The sequence below is a fragment of the Aethalodelphis obliquidens genome, unplaced genomic scaffold, assembly GCF_003676395.1.
Source record: "Aethalodelphis obliquidens isolate GAN/ISIS:26980383/991018 unplaced genomic scaffold, ASM367639v1 scaffold67, whole genome shotgun sequence".
Classification (NCBI taxonomy): Eukaryota; Metazoa; Chordata; class Mammalia; order Artiodactyla; family Delphinidae; genus Aethalodelphis; species Aethalodelphis obliquidens.
This window is the reverse complement of record NW_020838011.1, coordinates 6,998,270-7,006,422: the sequence shown is the minus strand read 5'-3', so window position 1 is coordinate 7,006,422 and position 8,153 is coordinate 6,998,270.

Genomic DNA, 8,153 nt, shown 5'->3' with positions numbered 1-8,153 from the left:
CATATAGATAAGCACAGCAGTCCTCCATACTGAAGGCTTTGTATAACTAAGTCAATTAAAAAATATTTTCTTAAATTACAAAGGTATTGTACTGCTTGTACCCCTCCCCCAATCTACTGTCATTCACAATCTTTGAGAGACCCAGATTCATGGTCCCTCAAGCCCTCTGGGAGTCCATGATTGGTGGCACTATCCTTTATGGAACTACTACACTTACTCCTATTGCTATTCAATCTGTTCTGTCAAGTCAGTTGGTGAATGCAATTTTGGACACATGAAACTTATTATCTGTACCTATATCTGCCTTTTCATCTCCTCTATGTTTTGAAAAGTCATAAAAAGTCTTTCCACTTCATTACATGAGCTTCTTCAACCAAGTTAAGGATAAAATTTGTATACACATAAATTGCTTACCTACTGTTAATGACTATAATACTAGATTTTACATATTGGGTGAACTATTTGAAAAATCTCAGACCAGTAACCTATTTCTACAGATAATTTCAGTTTTAGAAGATCTACTGGCTTCCTTTACTAGAATTAAATTCATCTTTTAATGGAGTAAATTAAGATTTTCCTTTAAAAGTAAAAGGAGTAATTATCTGTTCCTTGGTTTAATGCAACCCTTTTAGCAGGATTGTGCTGAGTGCTCTGTATTATTAAAGAGTGAGATAGCAAATCCAGAAAGAGATTTTTTTATTACATTGTCAAAACACGTGAGTGATGGATGGCAATGTCTCTTTTCCAAATTGAATTACTCTTTTGTTTAGCACCAAATAATTAAAATTTACATAAGAAGACACACATAAAGCAACTATTATGAAATCAAGTAAATGAGAAAGGGTGAAGAGTAATTCATTTACTACTATTATGGCATGCAAAGTAGAAGGCTGAATGGAACATATTTAAGAAAAAATAAAAACTGAAGCCTGAATTCTCCAGCTGTATATCTCCAGCTTTAATCCCTCCCCTGAAAGCAAGCCTCTTAGAATGAACTGCCTGCCCACTCTCAACAAATGGTATCAGCATTCACTCAGACCAAAAATTTGAGAAATCTTCTCCTACTGTTTTTTTTGCTTTCTGCTTCTCATCCAATGCATCCATAAATCCTGTTAGGCCGACTGTCAAATTCTATTCTGAGTCTGACCACCTCTTACCATTGGTAACGTTGCTATCAGTGACAGGCAGAACAACGGACTACCAAAGATGCCCATGTCCTAACCCTGGAATCTGTGAATACGTTAGGTTACGTGGCAAAGAATAATTAAAGTTGTGGATAGAATTAAGATTGCTAATCAGTAGATCTTGATAGGGGAAGTTTATTCTGGATTATCTAGGTGGGCTCACTGTAATCACAAGGGTCCTTATACATGAAAGAGGGAGGCAGGGGAGGGAGAACCAAGAAAGATGGCAATATGAGAAAGACATTGCTGGCTTTGAAGATGGAGGCAAGGGCCATGAGCCCAGAAATGTGGGTGGCCTATAGAAACTGGAAAAGGTATGGAACAGATTTTTCTTCAGAACCTGCAGGAAGAATGTATTCTATTAACACCTTGATTTTAGCCCAGTGATACCTATTTCAGAATTCTGTCCTCAAAAACTGTGTGATAATAAATTTCTACTGCTTCAAGCTGCTCAATTTGCAGTAATTTTTTATAGCAGCAATAAGATGCTAATATATCATCTGACTTAAACAATTATCTTCACTATTGCAGTACCCTACTAACTAGTCTCCATGATCCTATTCTCATCTCTCTAAGATTCTGTTCTCTACAAACAAAATTGGTGATTGTTTTAAAATGGAAATTCTCTTCTTTACTCACTTACACAAACCCTTCAATGACTTTATATAACAATCAGAAAATAAACTGGAGAATCTCATCCTGACCCACAAGACCTTACACTACCTGGTTCTAATCAGCCTCTCTGACTCATTGCCTATCTCTCTTCATTTCATCCATTCCAATCTTCTGCCAGAATCTAAAGCATTTCAAACTCACTTCTGAATCATAATGTTTGCTTTTGTGGAATCCCCTGCCTGAAACCCTCAGGCCCCAAAACTCTGCACAGCTGGATCCTTCTTATTTTCTTGTTTCTGTTTCTGATCAAATATCACCTTCTCAGTAAAACCTCTGGCTACCCAATCTAAGTTAATCCTCTTCTCTTCAGTCATCATGTTTCATTTTTTCATAGGCCTTATCTCATAATCACCTAGTTCATTTTGTGCTTTTATATTAACTTGTTTATTCCCACAACTCACACACTAAAATAATGTAAACACCATGAGAGGAAAAAAATCTGTACTTCATTATTATAACAATGGTACTTAGAATAGTATCTGACACATTATAAAAGCTGCATATATATCTGTTGAATGAATGAATAAAAATAGTGAAGTCAATTAAGACTTTTAAGTATTAAGGTCACACACAATTAAACATTAATACTTATCTCTTCTCAGTTGATTAACTTCATTAATTCTCCTACTCTGAAGATGCATATTGTCACTTTCCACATCAGGGTAGAAAGCTGAAAGCATTTCCTCTAAGATCAGAAACCAGACAAGGACCCACTCTTGCCACTTTTATCCAACACAGTATTGGAAGTCCTAAGCACAGATTTCAGACAAGAAAAGGAAATAAAAGCCATCTAAATTGGAAAGGAAAAAGTAAAACTGTCACTGTTTGCAGAGGACATATATGACATATAGAAATTCTTAAAGATGCCACCAAAAACTATTAGAATTAAAACATGGATTCAGTAAAATTGCAGGGTACAAAATTAATATACAGAAATATGCTACATTTCTACACTAAAAACAAGCTATAACAAAGAAAAGTACAAAAAATAATCCCATTCACAATGGCATCAAAAAGAATAAAATATCTAGAAATAAATCTTAACTAAGAAGATAAAATACCTGTACTTGGGAAACTATGAGAAACTGTTGAAAGAATCTGAAGGCAATACAAACAAATGGAAAGATATTGTGCTCATGGATTGGAAGAATTGATATTGTTAAAAGGACCATACTATCCAAGGCAATCTACAGATTCAATGCAATCCCTACCAAAATACCAATGACATTTCTCACAGAACTAGAAAAATAATTCTAAAATTTTTTATGTATGGAAATTTATGTATGTATTTATGTATGGAAATTCAAAAGACCCTGAATAGCCAAAACAATCTTGAGAAAGAAGAACAAAACTAGAGGTATCATGCTCTCTGATTTCAAACTATACTGCAAAATCACAGTCATCAAAATAGTACGGTATTGGCACAAAAATAGACACATAGATCCTTGAAACAGAGTAGAGAGCTCAGAAATGAACACATACTTACACGGTCAATTAGTCTATCACAAAGGAGGCAAAAATAAACAATGAGGAAAAGAGAGCCTCTTCAATAAATGGTGGTGAGAAAACTGAACAGCTACATGCAAAAGAATGAAACTGGACTACTTTCTCACATGATACAAAAATAAAAAACAAAAACAAAAACAAAAAGCAAAAAAACCCCTTCAAAATGGATTAAAGACTTAAATGGAAGACGTGAAACTCCCAGAAGGAAATGTAGGCAGTAATCTCTTTGACACTGGTCTTAGCAGTATTTTTTTGGATCTGTCTCCTAAAGCAAGGACAACAAAAGCAAAAATAAACAAATGGGACTACATCAAACTAAAAAGTTTTTGCACAACAAAATAAATTATCGACAAAATAAAAAGGCTGTCTACTGAATGGGAGAGGATATTTCTGAATGGTATATCTGGTAAGGGGTTAATATCAAAAATATAGAAAGAACTTATAAAACTCAATATAAAAAAATAAACAACCCAATTAAAAAATAAGCAGAGAACCTAAATAGATATTTTTCCAAAGAACACATATAGATGGCCAACAAATGCCTAAAAACATGCTCAACATCACTAATCATCAGGGAAAATACTAATCAAAACCCCAATGAGGGGCTTCCCTGGTGGTGCAGTGGTTGAGAGTCTGCCTGCTGATGCAGGGGACACCGGTTTGTGCCCTGGTCCGGGAAGATCCCACATGCTGCGGAGTGGCTGGGCCGGTGAGCCATGGCCGCTGAGCCTGCGCGTCCGGAGCCTGTGCTCTGCAACGGGAGAGGCCACAACGGTGAGAGGCCCACGTACCGCAAAACAAAAAAGACAAAACCCCAATGAGATATCATCTTACACCTGTCAAAATGGCTATTACCAAAAAGACAACAAATAACAAGTATTGGAGAGGATGTGGAGAAAATGGAACCCTTGTTCCCTGTTGGTGGGCATGTAAATTGGTGTAGTCACTATGGAAAATAGTATGGAATGTCCTCAAAAAATTAAAAATAGAACTATCATACCACCTCAATTCCACCTCTGAGTATTTTTCCAAGGAAAACAAAAACACTAATATTATAAGATATATGCACTCCTATGTTCATTTTGGCATTATTCACAATTTTCAAGATACGGAAGCAACCTAAGTGCCCATTGCCGGATGAATGGATAAAGAAACTGTGGTGTGTATATACAATATATAATGTAATATTAGTCATAAAAAAGAATGAAATCTTGCCATTTGTGACAACATGGATGGATCAAGAGGGTGTTATGCTAAGTGAAATAAGTCATACAAAGAAAGACAGATACCGTATGGTTTCACTTATATGTGGAATCTATAAAACAAAACAAATGAACAAACATAACAAAACAGAAACAGAGACATAGATACAGAGAACAAGGAGGTGGCTGCCGGTGGTGGCGGTGGGGGCAGGGATAGGTACAAACCTTCAGTTACAAAATAACTGTCACAGGGATGAAATATACTGCCTGGGAAATGCAGTAAATAAGAACAAAATATCACTGTATGGTGACAAATGATAACTAGACTTATCATGGTGATCATTTTGTAATATTTAGAAATATCAAATCACTATGTTGTGCACCAGGGACTAACATAATGTTGTAGGTCAATTATACTTCAAAAAACAGACAAACACAGAAACTTATAGAAAAAAAGATCAGATTTGAGGCTATAGGACATGGGTGTGTGGGATGGGGAAACGAACGAAGGCAGTCAAAAGGTATAAACTTCCAGTTATAAGATAAATGAGCACTTGGGATGTAATGTAAACCATGATTAATATAATTAGCACTTCTGTATGTTATGTAAAAAAAAGCATTGAGAGTAAATCCTGAACTCTCATCACAAGAAAAAATTATTGTTTTCCTTTTATTTTGTATCTATATGAGTTGATGAATGTTCACTAAATTTAAATGGCAATCATTTCATGATGTATGTAAGTGAAATCATTAGGCTGTACACCTTAAACTAATTCAGTGTTGTATGTCAATCATCTCTCATTTAAACTGGAGGAAAATAAATCTGTACCTATAAAATAAGATAAAAGAATAAAAGGACAAAAATATAAAAATGAGAAATGATGGAAATGCAAACTATGAATATAAAAACCTTCAGACCTATGAAATGCTTCTCTAGGAATTAGGGAAATGAAATTCAAAGACTCAATGCAAAATTTCACTTAAATTGATAAAATTATAAAAGATGAATCATATCTATTGCTGTTGAAGATATGGTACACTAGTCCAAGTTTGAAATGCTACAATTTGTAAAATAAAATAATTAAAATTTGATTCAAAAGCCACTTTTGACATTATATCCCCCCCTAAAAAAAGTGCAGTGTGTGTGTGTGTGTGTGTGTGTGTGTGTGTGTGTTTGTGTTTGTGTGTGTGTGTGTGTGTGGTAGTTTGTTGTGGGAAAATAACTGAGAAAAACAATCCCTGGAAAACTATAAATAAGAGAATGATGGAGTAAATCCTAGCCCTTACACAGAGCACATACATAGTAGGAAGTACTTTGTAGCTGTTTAAAAATTATTTAGACGTATTTGCATTGGTTTGGAAGAAAATTCATGATATAATGTTAAGAAAAAAGATACATAGGTTGCCACATAATAAATATGAATAAATAGTTAGAAAAACAGATAGATTACTAGATAAACATGGTCTCATTTTTCTTCAAAATACAGAAAAAACGTGTCTTTTTATTGCTTTTAAACATCTTTAATGGTATGAAGAAAAGTATGTAAAGATTTCACACATCATTTTTCTGGGGTAGAGACTGAAGGAGAAAGGAAATATTTTAAAAATGAGATATATCTCTAGAGGTATAGATATATCTGTACGGTTTTGGCTTGAATAAAAGGAATTCTAGTGTTTCCTTCCCTTTTATTCCTCCTTTTAAATAAGGAACGTTAATCATCACTCTTCCACCATTTTGCATGGTGTGTGTGTGTGTGTGTGTGTGTGTGTGTGTGTGTGTGTGAAGTGTGTGGGCAAATAACTTATCTTTTGTGTTTATAGGTCAGTGGATCAAAAGGAGCCACACCCAAACATGGCACAAAGTTCATTACCCAGAGAACTTGGCTCTGAGCTGGAGAGACAGGACAGGAAGGTAGGTTATTTCTCTTGAGCAATTTCAGAGTATTTTCTATGTGTGAAAAGAAAGAAGCAAAGGGATATCTAATGCCTAGAATTGTGAAAAGTAGCAGAGAATATTAACAAATATCCATTTTCCAGATTGTTCTTCATTAGGTTTTATTGAGGAATTCTATAAGAAAAAAATTAAGATATAGTTTTTGTAAAAATGTTGGCAAGAAATTTGAGTGAATTTTTCATCTTTTTATGGGGCCCTGCAAAAGACTTTTTCTTGTGCTATCAAATTTCTACATCAGATATGAACTAACAAGCCTTTATTCTACACAATCTATGATACTTGATAATGATGTAGTCAAATTTTGAATGAGGTTTATACTTGTGCAGAGTTTTCTCTTTTCAGGTCTTAAAATCTGTTTCATTTTAATATTTAATCTTGTTTTTACTTAACACTGCTTTTAAATTTTATATGTTACCAATGGTATTACATGATTAGAACAAGTGAACCCAAGTTCTTTTTGTAATAATGGGAAGTATGCAAAAATAGACATACATAAAAGCCAATATTTTTGTGACCTGTGATTACATAAATGCATAAAATGTTGGGACATTGTCCAAAGGATACAATGCCATTTATTAAAAGAAACACTAGGAAAGCACTGGTCTGAGAGAAAAAAAATATTCTCTGTATGAAATTATTAGAATTTAACAGTAAAATCTTTGTTTACTTTTACAATCACTTACTATTCTTTTTGAAAGGAGAATGGGCATTTAAAAATCCTCAAGGAGGAAAAAGATGTTTAGCATATTTTACATCTTGTTACTATATGTAACAAGTCTTAATTCCATGAAAACCTTGAAGAATTGATGTTTATTTTCTAATAAGATCAATCAATCAATTATATACAATGGATCTGATATTCAAAAGACAAAAAAGTAAATAGTATATATTGAAAAAATTGTATGATTTTTGGTAATATTATATTTTAAAAGTGATTTTGCTGTATTTCTTAGTTCCACTGAGATACTGTGTATATGTGTAAGTAATTACTGTAGGAGGAAAAGACTGAAAAGCATTTAAGATAGTTTACAACCTTTAAAATATCTATTCTCGGGCTTCCCTGGTGGCGCAGTGGTTGAGAGTCCGCCTGCCGATGCAGGGGACACGGGTTTGTGCCCTGGTCCCGGAAGATCCCACATGCCGCGGAGCGGCTGGGCCCGTGAGCCATGGCCGCTGAACCTGCGCGTCCGGAGCCTGTGCTCCACAATGGGAGAGGCCACAACAGTGAGAGTCCCGCATACCGCAAAAAAAAAAAAAAAAAAAACAGTAAAATATCTATTCTCTTGTAAATTTAAATTTCATTAGATATATAGATTTATTAAATTTAAGTTCTAAAATCATACAATTGTTCATTGATATATTTGTATGTAGCATTTCAAAGCATGTTTTCATACCTTTTATGTAACAGGTAGTTTATTTGTTGAGTGACAAATGGCATTGGGTCTGGCATAAGGTGTCATTTTGAAAATTTATGTTTCCAAACAATTGGCAATATTCTTATTAAGCTGAATCGACTGTTCAGAAGAACCTACCTTATTAGTAATATATCACGATGGTGCCTTTGCACCAAAGATCTATTACATGACTACCACAGCAGTGTGACAGTTCTAATGATGGATGGGAAAATTCATC